The following is a 23,180-nucleotide window of genomic DNA, read 5'->3' on the forward strand; positions in this document are numbered from 1 at the left end:
TTCTTAGTTTCTTTTTTGTTTTGCCCCAAAGACCTGCAGGTAAACTGTTTGTAATTTTTATCTTAAAACCTTAAATCTTACAGTTTATTAGTGTGAATCCAGTGGGCAATCACACTATTGTTATTAAATTGTGTTATTCACACACAATCAATCAAAGTCTATCTAAACAAGAGTATTCACACCCCAACCAACTACATGCTTGTGCACAGTCACCTGGCTGAGTAAAAGTATTCACCACCCCCACAGACACAATCACCTGTTTGAACAAAATTATTTGAACCACCACCAACTGCATGCTTACACACACAGTCACCTGCCTGGGCAAAAATATTTGCACCCCACAAAAGTGCTTGCACACACACATAATCACATATCTAGGCAAATTTATTCATACCCTTCCCCCACACATACATCATGTAGCTACACCTTAACAACTACACCTTAGCAATCAACCATTACCATAGCAAGTGCCTAGGAACACCTTAGCAACCACCCCATATATCCTACTACTCACAAGGCATCACCTTAATAACCACATAGCAACACCTTAGCAACCACCTAATACGTTTTGGCAACTGCCTAGCAACACCTTAACAACCACCAAGCAACAGCTTAGTTGCCTCTGTTCATCTTGTCAACTACATAGCAAACCCCCAGCAACACTTAACATGGTAGCAATTAACCCAATAGTAACCACATAGCAACACCTTGGCAACCACTTAAAATCATCTTAGTAACTGCCTAGCAACTCTTTACCATCTTATTACCATAGCAACCATCTACCTATACCTTAGCAACCACTTAAGAAAACTCTTAACAACCAAGAAGTACACCTTGGCAAAGACTTAGCAAAACATTAGCATTTGCCAAGCATGTTTGTGTGCTTGCACACACACAATCACCTGTCTAAGCAAAAGTAATTGCACCCCCACCAACTGCATACTTAGACAGACACACAATCACCAGTCTAAGCAAAAGAATTCATACCCCCACCAACCACTTAAGAAAACCTTAATAACCAACAAATACACCTTGGCAAACACCTAGCAACACATTAGCATTTACAATGTATGCTGAGCAAAAGTATTTGCACTCCCACCAAACACATGCTTGCTTACACACACCATCACCTACGTATCTGAGCAAAATAATTTACACTACCATCAAAAACATACTTGTACACACAATATCACATATCTCACCAAAAGTATTTACAACCCCCACCCCCCAATTGTAGTCACACATTTTCTACAGGAAATACCTTTCTAGTTTACTGTGCTTTTTAATTATTTTTTTAACCTAATAAATATCCAACTGAGCTAACTACTTATTAAATATTAAATAATTATTTACTGGAAAGTTCTTTTTGGTATTTCACAGGGAAATAATGACTGATTAGGGTTGTAAATTAATATTGATACCTTTGATACATTTATTTTAAACACGTAGCCTTCCTGGTTGAATTTTTGTAGTATTACAGTGAGCAAAGTATATGCTAATTCTTACACATTTATGTAATAATCATAAAAATATACAATTTGTTTTAACAAGAATATGAAAAAAGTTTTCCTAGTATTTCCACATATAGTGTGCCTTGGATTGAATTAAAATACAAAATTCAGTCAAATGCATTTTGCCAAAGCTTATGAAATATGCTGTGGGGAGAAAACTATGAGCAGTTTATAACAGCTTTACTAGATTAAAGACATTTACTTCGAGTACATTAGCTTACTTAATAGAAATGTAATTTATAGACATGTATAAAATAAAAGACATTCTTATCATTCACTTGTGATATGTACTAACATGCAATAAACTTAAAATATTAAATGACAGGATTTCTGTAACCTTTTCTACTACTGAAGGGAAATAAAAGTGCTACAATCACAACAATCATCCGTATTAAGCAATCCCAGCCTTTTTACTGAGACAATATAATGAGAGCCCCTGTTGCATCATAACTGTGCATCATAAACACTGACCTTTAAAGAAAGAGAAAAAAAAAACTGCATTTAGGCCTTATCCAATTTCATTCATAAAATGTACCCTTTATGTGCTCTAAACTACAGAATACATGTAAATGCAGTTATATTAATATTTATGCTTGTAATCTACCTTAATTTTGATACTTTTTTAATACTTTTTTTGTTTGTTTAAATGTTACCCCTTTGCATTGATCTTGCATTGACCTATTCTCAGTATGAAATTACCATGTCTTCTTGGATTTAAGATCTAGCACTGACTTGATCTTGGACCCGAATCCCCCCATAAAGTCATTCCTAATGTGGAACTGCACAGACCTCTGGGGCACAGCTTTAATCTCTACTAATCATTTCTTAAAGCACCCCCATCCTTCTACCCATGCACACATCCACTTGTAATCTTAGTACATTATTTCCTATCTGCACATGTTGTACTGTTTCAATAGAGATGAGTGAACAGATCCAGTCCCCAACAATTTCATTTAAGATTTTTTAATAAAACATGGTGCGTGTTTCTTTTTGTTTATCTTATGTAATTTTGGGTATACAGTTACTACTTAAACCCCGTGTGTTAATATAATATTAACACCTCTGCAATTCCTTCAGAAAATGCACCAGTTTTGTGTTATCCTTTAACACAAAACTCCAGAAATGGACTGGGCAAAATTGGCACCAACAAGTCTTACTCCACAAAACTTAATATTACTGTGTCCACTGTGTGCAACATTATTAATGGGTTTACAGCCCAGAGTGTAGACTGGAAAGATAATTTAATGGAAGATTGCAATAAAGAATTATTCAAATGGTGGCTAAAGAACCTCAATCAACCTCTGAACAGATTGAAGCTAACCTGCGGAGACAGGGTACAACAATATTAACTTGCACTGTTGTCATTTGAATAAATGGAATGTTATGGTAGCAAACCCAGGAGAACCCCACTACTGACAAAGAGATATAAAAAATCCAAACTGAAGTTTTCCAAAACTTATCTAATTAAAGCCACAATAAATTATTTAAAGATTCAGACAATCCGTAGATACAGTTGTGCTCAAAAGTTTACATACCCTGGCAGAATTTTTGATTTTTTGGCCATTTCTCTGAGAATATGAATGATAATACAAAAAAATATATACAGTATATTTTATTTATGGTTAGTGGTTGGGTGAAGACATTTATTATCAAACAATTGTGTTTGCGCTTTGTAAATTATAATGACAACAGAAACTACCCAAATGACCCTGATCAAAAGTTTACATACCCTAGTTCTTAATACCCTGTATTGCCTGCTTTATTATGACAGCTTGAAGTCTTTTGTGGTAGTTGTGGATGAGGCCCTAATTTTCTCAGATGGTAAAGCTGCACATTCTTCTTGGCAAAATGCCTCCAGTTCCTGTAAATTCTTGGGCTGTCTTGCATGAACTGCACAGTTGAGATCTCCCCAAAGTTGCTCCATGATATTGAGATCAGGGGACTGAGATGGCCACTCCACTTTTTTCTGCTGTAGCCAATGACAGGTCAACTTGGCCTTGTGTTTTGAATTATTGTCATGTAGGAGCATCCAAGTGCGTCCCATGCGCAGCTTCCGGGCTGATGAGTGCAAGTTTTCCTCCAATATTTTCTGATAAAATACTGCATTCATCTTGCCATCAATTTTGAACAAATTCCCTGTGCCTGTGTAGCTCACACATCCCCACATGCAGCCCATTTTTCTTCATGTGCCTCCTTATTTTGCATCTACACCACTTTTTTTCAGAGAGTCCTGTATGTTAGCTGACATTATTTGTGGGTTTTTCTTTGCATCCCGAACAATTTTCCTGTTTTCCAGTTTTGGCTGAAATTTTTGTTGGTCTTCCTGACCTTGGCTTGGTTTCAACAGAATCCCTCATTTTCCACCTTCTTAATTAGAGTTTGAACACTGCTGATTGGCATTCTCAATTCCTTGGATATCTTTTTATATCCTTTTCCTATTTTATAAAGTTCAACTATCTTCTCCTGCGGATCCTTTGATAATTATTTTGCTTTCCCCAAGATTGTAATCCAACAACATCAGTGGCAGCACTGAATGAAACATGCAGGGGTCTGTCAGGAGCCCATAAACTTACTGACTTTTTATACACACACACGAATTACAAGCAAACAGATCACAGGTGAGGATTGGTACCTTTAGTAGCCATTTAAACCTGTGTGTGTCAATTTGTGTGTATGTTATCATGCCAAAACTTCCAGGGTATGTAAACTTTTGATCAGGGTCATTTGGGTAGCTTCTGTTGTCATTATGATTTAAAAAGGGCAAACACAATTGTTTGATAATAAATGTCTTCACCCAACCACTAACCATGAATAAAATATTTTTTTTTGTATTATCATTCATATTTTCAGAGAAATGGCCAAAAAATCACAAATTCTGCCAGGGTATGTAAACTTATGAGCACAACTGTATCTCTGTGCGTAAAGGGAAAGTGATCTTCAATTCATCAGACAACACTCTTAAATTAAAAACCACTATGTTTCTGTAATGAGTGTAACCACAATGGGCGCAGAAATATAAAACAATATTTTAAAAATATAATTTTTTTATATTACATTTCATTTTTGTCATGTCCAAACTTTTTGAAATTAGGGTTGCACTAACTGGAAGCAGTATAATCTTTCTGAGAATCTAGATTATTGTACCAGCATGACCAATTGAATAATTGAGACTACAAAGCCAGGCCAATTAAAGTATGGTTTAATGTTGTACCAAGGTGCAAATGATCATAATGTTACAACACTATTCTACACTCCCAATACAGTGGTGTCAACAGATGTCTCATCCATGTACTATAGGCTGTCTATAGTACATACCACAGATTCAAGAGAGCTATGCTGTCAAAACCTTGGCTGGTTTTCTACAACTAAAGCATTAGCTGGGTAAGAATTTTGGTTTGCCTATTAGTTGTCTAAACCACCTGAACCTCCAGGGCATTCTTAACAGTTGCTGGAACGGTTTAGTGAATAGTGACATAAGCTCCATCCTGGTTCAAATTTCTATGGGTGGTGTAATTTGTACATGAAAATGTAGCAGTCTCATCATAGCAATATTACCAATGTAGCAAAAGTCATTTAATATGGGTATTCCAAATATGGGTATTCCTACATTGGGTACAGTATTTCTCTGTGGAACCAGACCTACCATGGTCAGGATAAAGTGATTAAAAATAAAAAAAGGAGGATTGCTGGTGTTATTACCAGAGTTCATGCATCTAGAGAATTGAATTTTTTTATTTGCCTTTTTCAATGACCTATATTTAAATACTAACCTTGTTTACTTATATTAGATTACTGGGTCATAATATTGACCGGAGATCACAAAATTATTCTAAACAGGGCGGGTTTAGAGGATGAGCACTTTTGAATAACTGGCTGGTGTAACTACAGTATAAATGTAAATATAGTAAGGCAATTTTGCATTTTTCACCATAATGTTGCCACCTGGTGTAGTTACTTACAAACATGGTATTAGTCTCCACATAATACTAAAATAAAACTGTTTCAATATATAATTTAAATAAGATGACAGACATCCCTTTAAAAAACTTAGTATTTTGTATAGGAGTTTAAACACTTTATGTTAAGTGACATTTTCCTAATAAGACAGAGTTATTTTTTAGGGTCAATGGACATTATAAGTAAGCTTTCAGATCACACAGTTAGTTTCAGTGGTCCCTCAGTTGACTGAAATGATTTTGCATGTGACCATTAACATTAGCCTCCCATTTGAATCTTAAATATTGTCATTTCCAAAATGAATTTTTAAATTTTATATAATGCATTCAATTTTATAATTTACCACCTCTTTATCATGGGCAAGGTCATGGTTAGTCAGACCTGACACCAGGCCCAAACACCAGTCCAAAACACCAGCCTCAAAACACCAGCCTCCAACTTCTCTGGAACCACAGGGTGCAATGCATCCACTACCCTACACAGCTAGCCAATCCATTAAAGGGATATACATAATCTGTGTCTACCTATATTTTGCACAGAGAGTTATTTATGATGCTTGATTTAAAATTTAAAATATTACAAATACATTCTCCCCATTTGTCATACCTAACATAATTATTAGTCCTAAAATCCCAGAATGCTTTCCATGCCCTGAGGTGTGAGCTGGACTTGACTTAAAGCTGGACATATTCCCCCAGTACAGTTTTCTGGACCTCTATACAGTATGATTTGCATTGTATTTGATGGTAATATAAAATATACTTTAGACTGCTGTAGGACAATTTAATAATTTATTTCATTAAATATTTTGTTAGATTACATATATAATGAGCAACTACAAAATCTTGTAGTCCTACATACAATTTGTTCAGGTTGATTAGGGCAATTTAATTTCCTTTGGTAACTATATACTTATCTGCACATGGCTTATTAATAGAAAGCATATAGTCAAAAAAATTAAAGGGGGATTAAAAACAGCCTTTAGCCTTGTGCTTACTAGCAAGTTTGTTGTGAGTGACAATGGCATCATTAGAGGAGTTTTTAAAAATGCATTTTACAAAACTGATTGTAAACAAAAAACAACTTTTACATTTAAAAGAAAAAAAAAATCTCAAGAACTTTTACAAACCAGACATTGTTTATTGAGTTGTCTTCCATTTCTGTTACACAGCTGAGCCAGAAAATCATGTTCATACGCATGCTATTAAAACAAAGGATCATGTATTTATTTACTTGTACATTTGTGATTAGGTCACTACTGTCTCAATCATGCTTTCTGTTTCTCAAAACATCTTTTTCCCACTGCCTGTTTGTCCTTTTCAGTACTGTATTATTATCTGCCTGATGTTCTGTCTTACACTCTCTACACCACTCTCCACATAGTCAAAGATGGTGCAGTGTAAGTGGGTTGGGGGTGGGGGAGTAATTTGAGCTTTGCAGCCCATTCTAAGAAGGCCACATAAACAGAGATTTCCCACAAATCAATTACAGCAGATGAAGTTCCAAATGACATCTGCCACAACCTTTTTCACATACACATATTTGTATGAGAAAGACAGTATTTTGAAGAAAATTTTGAAATACAATAGTGGAATGTGGTAAACCAGGCTAAAACTATAGATACGGAAACATATAATAATACATGATTAGTTTATAATTTAAAATAAATTCATGAACAATGGGTTTCACATTATTGTTAGTTCTGTGTATAAATAATATAATATCATTTCTATTGCAACAGTACAAATCACAAAACAAGTCTACAGCCTGGATTTAAGCAAAGACAGATAAAACAACTTTAATCTGCAGATCCCTCTTTCACCTACATCAGCTATGACCCACATATAATGCTAAACCTCCTCATACAGTAAGACAGCTGTTTTATAGAGGTATATAGAGCACAGCTTCTCTACCTTATTCACTCTATATTAAATTTCCTGATATCTCAACCAGTTAAATACATTAATATCTCTTTAATATATCATATAGTTACATTTTATTTGTATATAATTATATAAAATATAAAGTTATATAGCTTTGTTATTGACATTTAACTATTTCTAAAACAATCTAAGAATAATATGTAAATAAATGATGCTTATTAATTCCCTGGCATTCAGTGGCTCTTAGCCAAATTCATTATTAAACTAACAAATATACTTATTCACTCACTCTTTATCAGCAGCCATGCCTTTGTAATGTGTGCAGCTTGTGATTTTGCATTGTCTTGTTAAAAATGCATGGACATCCCTGAGAAAAGATGTCATCTTAGGGGCAGCATTTGTTGCTCTAAAATATCTCCTTTTCTGCATTAATGCTGCTGCCACCACCATTGTGTAAATTACCTTTGACAGTGACACTGACACAATCTCATACCATCACAGACCCTGGCCTTTTCATCTGACCACAATTCACATTGCCACTGTGTGATGGTCCATCCCAGAGGTCTCCAGGCTTAGAGAACTCAACGCCTGAACATGGTTAACATAGGGCTTCTTTTTTACACAGTAAAGTGGCATTTGTAAATGTATATTGTATTGTATCTGTATTGTAGTACTTGGCACATGTGGTTATATCAGCCATTGATAAATGACAGTTCATGATGCAGTGCCATCTGAGGAATAGGAGATCACGGGTGTTAAGCTTAGGCTTGTACCCTTTCACCTTTATGCACTGAAATGCCTCTAGATTCTTTTAATTGTTTGATAATATTATGCACTGTAATTTTTTTAAATGTGGTATATACTGTATATACAGTGTATCACAAAAGTGAGTACACCCCTCACATTTCTGCAGATATTTAAGTATATCTTTTCATGGGACAACACTGACAAAATGACACATTGACACAATGAAATGTAGTCTGTGTGCAGCTTATATAACAGTGTAAATTTATTCTTCCCTCAAAATAACTCAATATACAGCCATTAATGTCTAAACCACCGGCAACAAAAGTGAGTACACCCCTTAGTGAAAGTTCATGAAGTGTCAATATTTTGTGTGGCCACCATTATTTCCCAGAACTGCCTTAACTCTCCTGGGCATGGAGTTTACCAGAGCTTCACAGGTTGCCACTGGAATGCTTTTCCACTTCTCCATGACAAAATCACGGAGATGGCGGATATTCGAGACTTTGCGCTCCTCCACCTTCCGCTTGAGGATGCCCCAAAGATGTTCTATTGGGTTTAGGTCTGGAGACATGCTTGGCCAGTCCATTACCTTTACCTCAGCCTCTTCAATAAAGCAGTGGTCGTCTTAGAGGTGTGTTTGGGGTCAATATCATGCTGGAACACTGCCCTGCGACCCAGTTTCCGGAGGGAGGGGATCATGCTCTGCTTCAGTATTTCACAGTACATATTGGAGTTCATGTGTCCCTCAATGAAATGTAACTCCCCAACACCTGCTGCACTCATGCAGCCCCAGATCATGGCATTCCCACCACCATGCTTGACTGTAGGCATGACACACTTATCTTTGTACTCCTCACCTGATTGCCGCCACACATGCTTGAGACCATCTGAACCAAACAAATTAATCTTGGTCTCATCAGACCATAGGACATGGTTCCAGTAATACATGTCCTTTGTTGACATGTCGTCAGCAAACTGTTTGCGGGCTTTCTTGTGTAGAGACTTCAGAAGAGGCTTCCTTCTGGGGTGACAGCCATGCAGACCAATTTGATGTAGTGTGCGGCGTATGGTCTGAGCACTGACAGGCTGACCCCCCACCTTTTCAATCTCTGCAGCAATGCTGACAGCACTCCTGCGCCTATCTTTCAAAGACAGCAGTTGGATGTGATGCTGAGCACGTGCACTCAGCTTCTTTGGACGACCAACGCGAGGTCTGTTCTGAGTGGACCCTGCTCTTTTAAAATGCTGGATGATCTTGGCCACTGTGCTGCAGCTCAGTTTCAGGGTGTTGGCAATCTTCTTGTAGCCTTGGCCATCTTCATGTAGCGCAACAATTCGTCTTTTAAGATCCTCAGAGAGTTCTTTGCCATGAGGTGCCATGTTGGAACTTTCAGTGACCAGTATGAGAGAGTGTGAGAGCTGTACTACTAAATTGAACACACCTGCTCCCTATGCACACCTGAGACCTAGTAACACTAACGAGTCGCATGACATTTTGGAGGGAAAATGACAAGCAGTGCTCAATTTGGACATTTAGGGGTGTAGTCTCTTAGGGGTGTACTCACTTTTGTTGCCGGTGGTTTAGACATTAATGGCTGTATATTGAGTTATTTTGAGGGAAGAATACATTTACACTGTTATATAAGCTGCACACAGACTACTTTTCATTGTGTCAAAGTGTCATTTTGTCAGTGTTGTCCCATGAAAAGATATACTTAAATATCTGCAGAAATGTGAGGGGTGTACTCACTTTTGTGATACACTGTATATACTGTATATATATATATATATATATATATATATATACTGTATATATATATATATATATATATATATATATATATATATATATTTATATATATATATATATATATATATATATATATATACTGTATATATATATATATATATATATATATATATATATATATATATATATATACCGATCAAGACTTGGTTATGGCTCAACATGTCATCTGCCAAATACCATAGTAGAATTGTCAATTAGTTAAAAAAGAACATGTCAGTGCAAGATTGCAAATAATTTAGGTCTTTCACCGTTAATCATACATAATATTTTAAAAAGATCTAAGGAAATCTTAGTCAATTTAAGCAAAAGTCAGAAACCACCAAATCGCATCAAGAAATGCAACCTGGAACTATCACACAAATATTACGCCAAACATAAATTTAATTTTATTGCCGAGTTCTCTGGGACCAACCTTATCTCAGATGGACCACAAAACAGGGGAAATGTGCTGTCCACAGATGTGTCCACATTTCAGCTTGTTCTGGGGAATAACAGATCATGAATTGAGTTTTATGTGCCAGATTACACCAGATTGCTATTAGACTGTTATCAGCAAAAGGTGCAACCTCATTATATGGGGTTGCATCAGTGGCCACAGCATTAATGATATGTACTGTATATGTGTAAAGGTACCATTGACACAGGTGTTACATTGGGATTTTAGAATAACACATGCTTTACAAAGTCTTTACTGGGAAATCCATGGTCATCCATAAAATTCCAGAATGGACAGTTTCATTCTGAACTCACTACAACAGTGGGTTTCATGGACACTGAGTGTGTGTGCTTGACTGACCTGCCTGCTGTCCAGATCTGTCTTCTATTTAGTTATGGTGCATCATAAAGAGGAGAATCAGACAACAGCAACCACAGGCTGTTAAGCAGAGGAGGTCCTGTATCAAGCAAGAATGGGTGAAAATTCCATTTGCAACAATTTGTATCATCATTTCCCATATGTTTATAATGTGTACTTAGTAGAAAAGGGTGTGTAAGACAGTGGTAAATATGGCTCTGTCCCAACTTTATTATGTTGTTTGATGTTGAAAGCATCAAACTTTGTTGTTGATTATATTTGCAAAAAAACATTATGTTGGTCAAAGAAAATGTTGAAAATGTTTTACTTTGTAGTTTAATTGCTTCCTGTTTTTTAAGTAAGCATAATAATATAATTCATAGCAAGTCCAGCAGTTTATGAGTATTATACAACCTCATCCTAACTGAAACCAGTTTTAACCAAATTTATAACCAGGAAGTGTTTCTATATTGGCTTCTTAAAAGAATATGATGTTATGCCAGCCATATTAAAAATAATTCTGAAGTTAGGATTTTGTTAGTAGAATAAACATTCTCCTAAATGCCTTCTATTTTATATGCATCATAAAATATCATAACATATGATATTTTAGATCACATTGTTTTATATAACAACACAATTCGAAAGCAAGTCAAACCAAGCAAATAAAAACCAAACAATTTTTTATTGTTTTGAAAAAAGTGTTTGTCAAACATGAACAAATATCATTAGCAAAAAGCCAACAAACAGATGGCAATTAGATACATCTAATGGTATGATGTTCACATATCCAAGGATGATAATGTCCCAATACATACATATAAATAACTCAAAAGGAGTCTGTTGAAGAACAGGATGAAGTAAAGCTCCTTTTAAGACATCTCCACTAACTGCATAAAAAAAAATCAACTGAACCTTTTCTTATCATATTTTCTTTGAAGAAAATGCTCCAACACATACTCATGTACAAGAGTATTCCGAGAGGGTCTGAGTTTGTATATGTTTTATATAGTATTGAAAGACATATGTAACAAATGTAGAGTTTATAGATCTAGTGTATGTATTGTTTAGATTATAATAAACATTTTAATTATAATAAGATTACACTACAGACAATTTGTTTGCAGGAATTATTGTATTCTCATATAACTATTTATTGTGCACATATTCAAAAAGCATAATCACAACTTTGGTTTTTGAAAAAAAAAAGTGATTTAGCATTTCTAAACCAAGAGTGGAATAATAACAGCTTATTAACAAAGACCATTACAACCTTTTATCTCTTTAGTCTACCCTAAATAAAATATTATTGTAAAACAAGTAATGCAAATGCCATAACATTTTATTTATTAAAAACGTTGCATATTGGGAACAATTTGTTGAACATTCATGAAGGCATCAGGAGTTTTGAGACTAAGGTGTGCAGGGGGAAGGGCTGAATCCAGTCCACCCTTCAACACCAATTCAGTCACTAACTCAAAAAAACTGACTGTACAACATCCACACACACATAATCAATTATAATTAGACCATACCGGACAAAACTTTTTGCTACAGAGATGTGCAGTCAAGCCGTAGTTGGCAAGTCTAGAACCACTGGATCTTTTGTACCTTACCAGTGTGAGTTCTACCATTGCCAAATACCACAAGAGAGCTGTTTCCTACAGGGCAGAGAACTCACAAGACACTTAAAAATAATCTCTCCTTATCAGTGAGTGCACAGGTAAAAGGAGACAAACTAGTACTAGTAACATAAATTCCACTTATTGTTTTGATTAGCACAGAACATTGAAATATCACAAAATATAAAATATATAAACCAATCTCTAAAATACATTACATACATTTCTCATACTAATTACTAATAGTACAAAAAATGCAATTCACCTTAGCAGCCCCTGTCTCTAGTGTATCACAGTAGAGGTTATGCTGAAGGGAAAATCACATGATGGCCAAATACGGTCAAATGTCGTGTTTTCGTCTTTTCCTATATTGGCACTACACATAATTGCTCAACAGATATATAAAAAAGCAAAAATGTGCTAGTGCCAAAATAGGTCGAGACAAAATTATTTTTTCAAAAAATATTTGAACTGTAAATAAGGTTGTACATATACATCATATTGTGGTTCTTTCACTGCTCTGTTTATGGCCCTATGGTAATTCACTGATAGTGACCTCTCACAGTGAATTCTACCAGTGCCATACACAGAACAGGAGTCGTTACTCCAATGCAGACAATTATGAAAGTAGATCTTCAGGTTTATTTGGCGGCTACACCATAAATCCAACAAGAGATAAATGTTGGTGAGAGACTACATGCAGGTGACCAACCAAGAGTAAAATCAAGATTTAGAGCAATACATTTAATGTAAAACCCCATGTTTTTATAACTTATATTTTAATTATTCTTGTAAACTCAATAACGTCAAACAAGAACTATAGAAAAAGGACACTGAAAATATAAATATGTTAGAGAGATTAGAAATTAATGATGTTTTAATTTGACTTTACTACCATAATAAACCATCTCATTACCTTCTGATTGTTTGGTTTGAAATAATCTACAAACATGGAGAAAATAAAATAATCCACAAAAAATACATTTAGTATGTTATGCCTGTTTGTTTCTCATTATTTAAGGCTACTCATAAGCTTGGAAAAATTAAATTTAATTGAAAATATATATTTTAAGTAACAATACAATTGTAAAATTAATTACGCTGTGACAACATAAAAAATGCATTTATGAGTCTAGAAGTCCACCTTTCTATCATGCACAGTAGCATCCAGGGTCTCTCTCAGAAACTGTCTATAGCCACACCCAGGCCCAAAAGAAGCCATTAACTTCTGCTTCAAGGCCTTCTGCAGGAGATGGAATCCTGATTGATTTCAGCTCAAAATGATGTTCTAAGTGATGTGGGTTTTTTTTCACATCTCCAAATGGCTCCTCGTCCATGACTCTTCTTACCATTTCCTGGAATAATCAATACCACTAAAAAGCTTGACAAAACCACATGGTCTTAAACCTTTTGATGATTTTCACTTTACACAATAACTAATCATTTGCTTCTCAACATGTTAATTAATAATAATTAAAGTAAATTTAATAAGTAAAAAATAAAGTCTACCTTGTGCTTCCTCATAGAAATATGTATATACATAGTATATGTAATATATATATGGCACATGTGTGATGTATAGTTTGCAAAAAAACCTTGAAAACAAATGTCAAATCAGGACTTTTTTTGTCATAAAAATTATGAATAATAAAATAACTGACAACATATACTTGAAGGTACTCATGATATAGGTACTTGCAAGACAGAGTAATTACATGCTTAGAACATAACTCTTCACTGGTCAACTCTTGGTAACCTCATTACAGTTGCAAAGCATCTCAGTTAATCGCATTTGTCTGATGACCAGGTACCCCATGTCGTATTTCTAAATATATATATATATATATATATATATATATATAAACGCCGTATTGTCGCATTATCGCGTTCGCATTATTTCCACCTGCCGGTGCTTACATTTGTTGATGCACATAACGTTTGTAGTTTTTCTTTTTCACACTTGAACCAAAATTCTAGTCTATAACATTAGGGACAGGCTAAAAAAACTATTTACTTTAGCTGCAGCACTCCAGTTAGGGCGACTGTTTATGCAACTAAGCGTTAAGCACAGATCAGCTAGTAACTATCACAAACTCCATTAGCCTACATAGAAAGTGTCGTTTTATAATGATCGATTATAAACCTGCTTCGATGCTTTGCGACACTCTCATGGTTTTCTTATTTTTATTACCAAAATGATTGATGTTTTTCTTATAAAAGAAACAATGTCCACCTTTAAAATTAAATTTATATTCAACCTCCTACAACAGTTAGAAAGCAGTCCTCAGAAATGTAGGTGCTACAAAATATAGTATTTTTTAAAACAAGCATCCGTGTTTGTCTTACCTTAACCGCAACATGCTATTACCGAGTTCGCCTGGACGGAACTGCAGACAAAGAAGTCAAAGCGTCGTCATTGACTTCCTGGGTATCAAATAACTCACCGATTCCAAGCTGTCTCCATCTCTTTGCCCCCTTCCCTGCTCCCTGTGCGTCTACTTTTCACCTGATGAGTTGCTCTACCTTGGCGACGGTTGGGGGTCCAGGTGTCCTAGGTCGCGGCTCAGCTTCAACCTCTAGCGTTATTAAGACCTACGCACGCACGCACGCACTCACTCACTCGCTCGCTCACTCACAATCACGCAAGCGCATTTTGACAGTGCAGAAACGATACATCTTGTTTGCTTTGCGACAGGTCCGCAATTTGCCACTGGAAAAGACCTGCTTTATGTCGTTTAGTAAAACTTAGATACTTTATTCTTCATACTTTTAAGGTGGAGCTCACACAAGGCAAGTGGCTTACTGCTCGTTCCCCTATTCGTGGATTTTATGGTAAATTATTAAGACATTTTGGATCTGACACGCTTAATTATCTTTAAGTAAAAGAAAAACGTTTTAACACAAAAAACTAAACTGAGGGAAAATAAATAATGTGAGAGAACAGTTCAGAATTATTGTTGGGTTTTTACCCTGTGTAATATAGACACATTGACTGTGAGAGGAAACAGAGGACACTATGCAAACCTCACAAAGAAAGGACTCATCAGCTCATTCTAGGAATCGACCTTCTTGTGTAAAGCGACAGTGCTACCCACCAAGCCAGCGTGCTGTCCCAAAGTAAAAAAAAATAAGCCAAACGTATGTTTTAGAGAGAGAGAGAGAGAGAGAGAGAGAGAGAGAGAGAGAGAGAGAGAGAGAGAGATTAATTATGTCGTGATTATCGACTATAGTGTTTTAAATGATTCGACTTTTTTTTAGGCTGGAAATAAATAAATAAACAATAAAACACTTTTTACAAAACCTATAAGTTATTTCCATTTTGGCCTACATAGATTAGGTTTAAGCGCTTAGGAACATATAAATATTTTCCTGCCCTGTTCTCAAGTATGTCAGAATGATCATAAATGGCGTCGCAACAGATCCTTGCCTGTAAACCCCAGATGTTTGCTTTGGTGCACAACAGTGGCTACATTTTGCCTTTTTGGAAAAAAAAAAAAAAAAAAAAAAAAAAAAAATATATATATATATATATATATATATATAGATATATATATTTAACAAACTAGAGTCAGTGTCTTTTAATACATAACATTGATTTCAACTGAAGTAGGCCTATGTCTGTATCATGTCTGTAAGTACCCAATATGCGTAATTTGTATACAGCTCTATTACTTAAAACTACATGCTAACGTTATAGACAACACAACATTTTGTTTGGTATAACTACTTACGTCAGGCACCACTGTTGCGTTATCCCTCTTGTAGTATTTCTTCTCATTTTCCACGCGGCGACGTCATACCAGCTCTTTCGGTATTTTTTCTTTCCAGTCGAACCGAAGCTCGAAACACACTGACGTAAATAGATGAGCGGTAGAGGTCTAGTGCTGTTCACCGATAATGCTCTGCGCTGTTCTGCGTTATATATGCTGCTTAACTTTACCCACAGTCCTCTCTGATAGGCAAGCCGAGTCCACTTACCTGCTGTTGATAATGAGACATGCTCTGTCGTGGTATAAGCAAAATAATAATTTCAAGTTATTCGACTGGTGTCACGGGTGGCTCGGATTACATCTTTACAAAAACACCAGCGACTGAAATTATACCCAGGGCTCATTGTCGTTTTATCAGGGGCGAAAAGAAGCCTATTTAGTTCTTTGCCCGAACTGTGAAAAGGGCATTCATTAACTCATGGAAAACCGAAACACAAGCTTCGGATCACCTGTGAAAGGTATAGACGCAAGAAGATACGCAAGTAGAGTCCATGAATTTTTAAAATATTAATTTCTTTGAAAATTCCAGTCGTGCCCATTACCAGCTGAAGTGTAGAGTTCTGCCTTTACACCATCTGCCCTTGACACTGGATGTTACATGATACGAGTGCGCTTAGAACAAAGAGATTCGACAGTCTTTTTTTCACATTTACTAAACCAGTCGCCAAATATAAAAATTTACTTTGTCAGATTGACCGGATGCCTAAATACATCAACAAATAATAAGGCATGGATTTGCACGTATTATAACACATCCTTCAACGACAAGTAAAAAGGATGTCTCATTTACATGAGCATTTAATGCCCTTATACGGTATTAAGGGGTAATATAGATAACAGGCTAATTTATAAAATCATATTCTGAAATGGGTCATTTTAGAGTAGGCTACGTACAGAAAAATCTTATTTATAGTTTTCTTTGCCATATATGTAGTTTTTGCTCACACAATGTTTATCAAATGATGTGCCATTTACTATAACAGCAATATAGGCTGCGTTAATTAACAAAAATCAATGTAATATTTTATATTTATAATAATAAATAAAAACTAATATAAAAATAGATGTAGTCCAAAGTTCAATTTTTCCGTAAAAAAGCTTTATGAAATCAAGTAGTAGGTATAAACTCTGCTGTTATCTGCAGTGTAATTATATTGGTGCATTGTAGGGACGACAACAACAAAAACTAAATTAACCTAAACTAGTCTGTATTAAATCTAAACATCAAAATAATAGTGGCCCCGCAATGGACTGGCACCCTGTTTCTGTCTTACCTGTAGACCCTGACCCGCCGCGACCCTGACCAAGATAAAGCCGTTGGTGAAAATGAAATGAGAATAAGTGCTTTAGCTGACACTGAACAGTGATCGCTTATTACTTATTAATAAAGGAAATTTGATAGAGTATGTCAATTGAGTGGAGTAGCCTGGCATAAATGTAAACCTAGTAATCTTTAATTAGGCTCATAGCACTACACACTTAAGGCAAATTTAACTGTTGCCATAATTGTATGTAAGAGCAAATATAACGAACATATACATTAAAAGTTGGTTTCATGCATGTTAGAAGCTATTTTAATCAGACGGTAGTCTATGAATAAACATCATTTGGCTGGCTTAGCAGAAAGTCTAGTCGGCGACTTTAAAGCCGCTGTATAGGGTCTCACACGCTCTCACTGTCAGGCAGGCTGGGAATCACTAATTCTAATCACTAATCATTAATACTCTTTTAATACATATATACATATGAACAGTAATTATTTATACATTTATTAATCGGTATTAAAAGAGTATTAATATATATATATATATATATATATATATATATATATATATATATATATATATATATATATATAGTTTATACATTTATTTAAATTAATTACTCTCGTATTTGTCACTAAAAGATCTGATAAGAGATAAGAGCTATATATACGTGCCACCTTATACATTACATTCAAATGTAACAAACATTTATGGTGGTTATACAATTATTTAAGAATTATTAAGAATATTGTCGTGTGGTACGTCTAACTGACGTAAGAACTATGAATAGGCTATGAATTTTTCACAATAATCATGCTTCTGAATCATTTATATTATATTATATTATAATCATTTATATAACATATTTTGTGGGTCAACGACTATAAATAATAACGCTCCTGAGTGATATGAGTTGTTTAGAAATAAAATAATAAAATACTGCCCATTTTTCTAAATTTGTCTACAAGCATTAGTACGATATTACAATTTGTAGCTTTTGCTTTTATAATTCTAATCAAAACAATAACATGAACAATAATAATAATGCTCTAATTTTAGTGCTCACAACTAAACAGTTATTAAATTACAAATAAAATGTTAATAATATTAAAAAAATAAAATAAAAATAAAAACACCAAATAAAACGTTTTTAGTTTTCAAGAAACTTTAACCCATGCCCTCGACTCATTGGGGGTTTTAGATTTGGAATATGTAAAGTTTAAAGCAAGCAATATCTACTGTAAAAAGCGCTATAAATAAAATTGCAAAGCATTTTAAGCATTTTAGCAGATACATCTACATTAAGAATACATTCGATCTGTGACTGGGACACATCTGTTGTCATCCTATAATACCTTAAACGAAAAAGGCTGGAAGGACGGATCACCCGTGAACAGATATTACTCGTTTGGTGGTAGCATGTCAGCAGTTTCGGTATACATTCACCGAGCATTTTATTAGGAACACTTATCCGGTAAGTACATGTATTAATTGTTTTATTTTGATTATGTTCAAGCATTCATTGATTGTTTTAAGCTTTTCATTCAATACATGTGAGTTTTGTGTTTATATTTAATTTTATAGAATTACTGTAACCCACCTATTTTTCTGCTACACTGTGTCGCCACATTTGTACCCCAATTATCAAACAAAAGGGACCTCTACTGACCAGATTTTATTTGGGCGGTGGACCATTCTCATAACTGCAATGGTGATGACATGGTATGAGTGAGTCAGGTGCAGCAGCGTTGCTAGGATTTTTAAATATCTCTGCTGAGGGGAGGACAGTGTATAAAGCCAACAGCATCATGTGATAAAGTGTTCACCGACAAAAGACTAGAGAGAGATTAACACAAAAAATGTGTAAAAACAGAAAACAGTCTCTGACTGCATATTTACTAGGAGTGTTAACAGGGTGTGTCTTTCTAAAAAAGAGACCAATAAGTTTGAACGTAAAATATTTAAACGTATTGTTGCGTTGTCACACTCGACGAGTCAGTAGAATTTTTTTTACTGTTTTAATTAAAAATAACTTGCTCGCTGCTGTGATTATGTAGGCGGAGAAAAGGCAAGTAACGTCTACTCAAGGATTGACAACACATAAAACAGTGGTAGGGTAATCAAACTCAAGAAAACAGTGAGCACAGGAAAATGCATGCAACAAGGAACAACATACATGGATAAGTCTAGTTATACAGATCACTGCAAGCATTTTTATTTATAAGCACATTACTGCAAGCATTTTTATTTATAAGCACTTTATAAGGGCCTTTTCCCAAGCACTGAAGCTTTGGGTTCAACCCTTCTTTTGACAGAGGGTTGTGCTACCAGTTTTAGCACCCAGTTGAAACAGCTCTCCCTGACACTTCATGCTTCTAGCGTGTGCTGACATTGCTGCTGATGACAAAGTTCATGCACCATGCCCAACCTGAAACAAACTCATGCACATAACCCAAATAGCTTCCCAAAGACGCTCCAGATCTGGACCAAACCCAAACATCAAGCCCAACCGAACATTAACATTGCTGTGGTGTACTCCGTGGACTCCTGGATGGAGGAGCAGCAGATGAGCAAAACCAATGGCTGAGACCATTTTCAGCTGGATGGTAAGCGAGACATTGAACCACTATGAGGCCGACGCTCAGCTGCTTTATGCCAAGGCATGCACAAACCTTGCTCAAGAGCTGCGAATCAAAATTTCTCCCTTGGGCTCTATGCAGCTCATCAGACTTACCCTGCTTCTGCCCAGAGAGCGCCATCATGACCAAAGACCAAGTCAAGTCAAGTCAACTTTATTTATATAGCACTTTTTACAATATACATTGTCTCAAAGCAACTTTACAAAATCCAGGACCAACAGATACAAAAACCCCTGTTGAGCAAGCCGAGGGCGACTGTGGCAAGGAAAAACTCCCTGAAAATTACAGGAAGAAACCTTGAGAGGAACCAGACTCAGCAGGGCCCATCCTTCTTGGGTGGCCTGGAGGATACTTTAAATAAATACACGATTTACACAAATCATACAAACACAGAATTAAATGATCTAAAAGTCATAACTGGTAATAAATAGATAAATAAACAATTAAATAATAATAGAGTTGTTATCCGCTCTAGTCTTCAATAAAGTCTGTAGTGATTTCTTGTCGTTGCAATTACTCCAGACCCGTCACATCTGACAGGAGTCATTGTCCCGGCAGTCTCGACTTTAATCCTTAACCTCGGCGGGTAAACAGGTTTCCATCAGAATGCCCTAGGGGTAAAACAACAGAGAATGTAGTTAATAATGTACAATGCTAGTTGACAAACAGTTTTACAGAGAGTTTTAGACTCCGGCAGCCCTAATTATTACAGCATAACTAAAAGGGAGAGCAAGCAGGTAACAAGGTCATGAAGGCTTTCACAGGACATCAGCGCCCATCTCCCCACCGTCATCAAACCTGAGTGATCGGACAAGAGAGGCAGAACGACAGCAACCCAACATCCCTGATCACCACAAGTTTCTATGACCAAGAACCCCCAAGCTCTGCGCCTTTGTCTATACTAATCAAAAGCCTGAGAAAATAAATATGTTTTCAGTCTAGACTTAAACATTGAGACTGTGTCCGAATCCCGAATAGAGGCAGGAAGATTATTCCAGAGTTGTGGAGCTTTGTAAGAAAACGCTCTTCCACCAGCCGTGCTCTTTTTAATTCTAGGAACTATAAGTAACCCTGCATCTTGTGAACGAAGTGGACGCGCTGGGCTGTAGTGATTAATAAGTTCACTCAGATACTGTGGAGCCAGACCATGTAGCGCTTTATAAGTTAGTAAAAGTATTTTGTAATCAATGCGAAATTTAACTGGCAGCCAGTGTAGAGATGATAGAACAGGAGTAATATGGTCAAATTTTTTTGTTCTAGTTAGCACTCGAGCTGCTGCATTTTGAACTAATTGGAGTTTGTTTAAGGATCTACCAGAGCATCCAGTTAGAAGAGCATTACAATAATCTAACCGAGAAGTTATAAACGCATGGATCAGTTTTTCGGCGTCATTAACAGATAGTATATTTCTTATTTTAGAAATGTTACGCAAATGATAGAAAGCAACTCTAGTAATATTATTAACGTGTGTATCAAATGAGAGATCTGAATCTATTGTGACACCTAAGTTTTTTACATCTGGGCTGGGAGTAACAGAGAACGTGTTTAAGTTTAGCACCAGGTTAGACAACTTGTCTCTTGCAGCTTTAGAGCCAACAAGTAAAACCTCAGTTTTATCTGAATTAAGTAAAAGAAAATTACACGACATCCAGTTTTTTATGTCGTTTACACAATCTTCTATCTTACTGATTGTGTCAGTATCATTTGGTTTGGCTGATATATACAGCTGTGTGTCATCTGCATAGCAGTGAAAGTTTATGCCATGTTTATGAATAATTTCACCTAGTGGAAGCATATAGAGTGTAAATAATAGCGGTCCCAGTACCGACCCCTGTGGAACACCATACTTTACTTTTGTAGTTTCCGAGCATTTATTATTTACATAAACGAATTGAGAGCGGTCAGTCAGATATGATTTAAACCAAGAGAGTGCGAGTCCTTTAACACCTACTGTATTTTCTAGCCTCTCCAGTAAAATGTTATGATCGACCGTATCAAACGCTGCGCTAAGATCTAATAGAACAAGAAAAGAGACACATCCATTATCAGAAGACATTAACAACTCGTTAACTACTCTAATTAATGCGGTTTCGGTACTATGGTTGGGTCTAAATCCTGATTGAAATTTTTCATAAATACAATTTTCATTCAAATAAGAGCATAACTGTTTGGAAACGACTTTTTCTAATATCTTTGAGACAAAAGGAAGGTTTGAAATTGGCCTATAATCAGCTAGTACATGTGGATCAAGATTAGGTTTTTTAATCAGGGGTTTAATAACAGCACTTTTAAACAATTTAGGTACATATCCAAGGCTAAGGGATGCATTGATTAATGTAAGCAGGGGCTCTACAATAGCTGGGAGTAAATCTTTAAGTAGACGAGTTGGAACAGGATCGAGTACACACGATGATGACTTTGATGATTTAATCAACACAGTTAGTTCATTTTGGGAGATTGGATTAAAGGAATTTAGTTGGATTAACTCGTTACTGTTATCATCACTGTTCTCACCAATGCTGCTCAGAGTGAGTCCATACTTAACATTGGCAGGTGACACACTCTGACTCTGAAGTCGTATTTTTTCTATCTTGTCATTAAAGAATTTTAAAAAATCATCGCTGGTACAGTCAGGCGGTATATTAGATTCAGTTTCATTGACGTTTTTAGTTAATTTGGACACTGTCTCAAAAAGGAATCTGGGATTGTTTTTATTTTTCTCTATTAGGGACGAATAATATAAAGATTTAGCTTTTATAAGTGCATGTTTATACTCAGTTACAGCATCTTTCCAAGCAATCTTATACACTTCCAGTGTAGTGTGACGCCACTTGCGTTCTAATTTCCGTGCTGCTTGTTTAAGTGCGCATGTGTGGTCATTGTACCAAGGAGCAAGTTTTTTCTCCCTAATCAGTTTAGTTTTAAGTGGGGCTACGATATCTAAGGTTGTGCGCAGTACGGTCTCTAGGTTTTGAGTTGCCTGATCTAGTTCTTTAGGTTCTGATGCTGGTATATTTGGTAATTCTGGTAGGCAGTTTATGAACGCTGCTGCAGTTGCAGATGTAATAGTGCGCTTACATTTAAAACGATTTGGTTGCTGTACCTTATTGGACAGGGACACTTCATAAATTTGTAGAGAGTGATCAGAGATTAAGTCATTCTGTGGTACAATTTCCAGGTTGT

This window comes from Trichomycterus rosablanca, chromosome 1, assembly GCF_030014385.1.
Source record: "Trichomycterus rosablanca isolate fTriRos1 chromosome 1, fTriRos1.hap1, whole genome shotgun sequence".
NCBI lineage: Eukaryota > Metazoa > Chordata > Actinopteri > Siluriformes > Trichomycteridae > Trichomycterus > Trichomycterus rosablanca.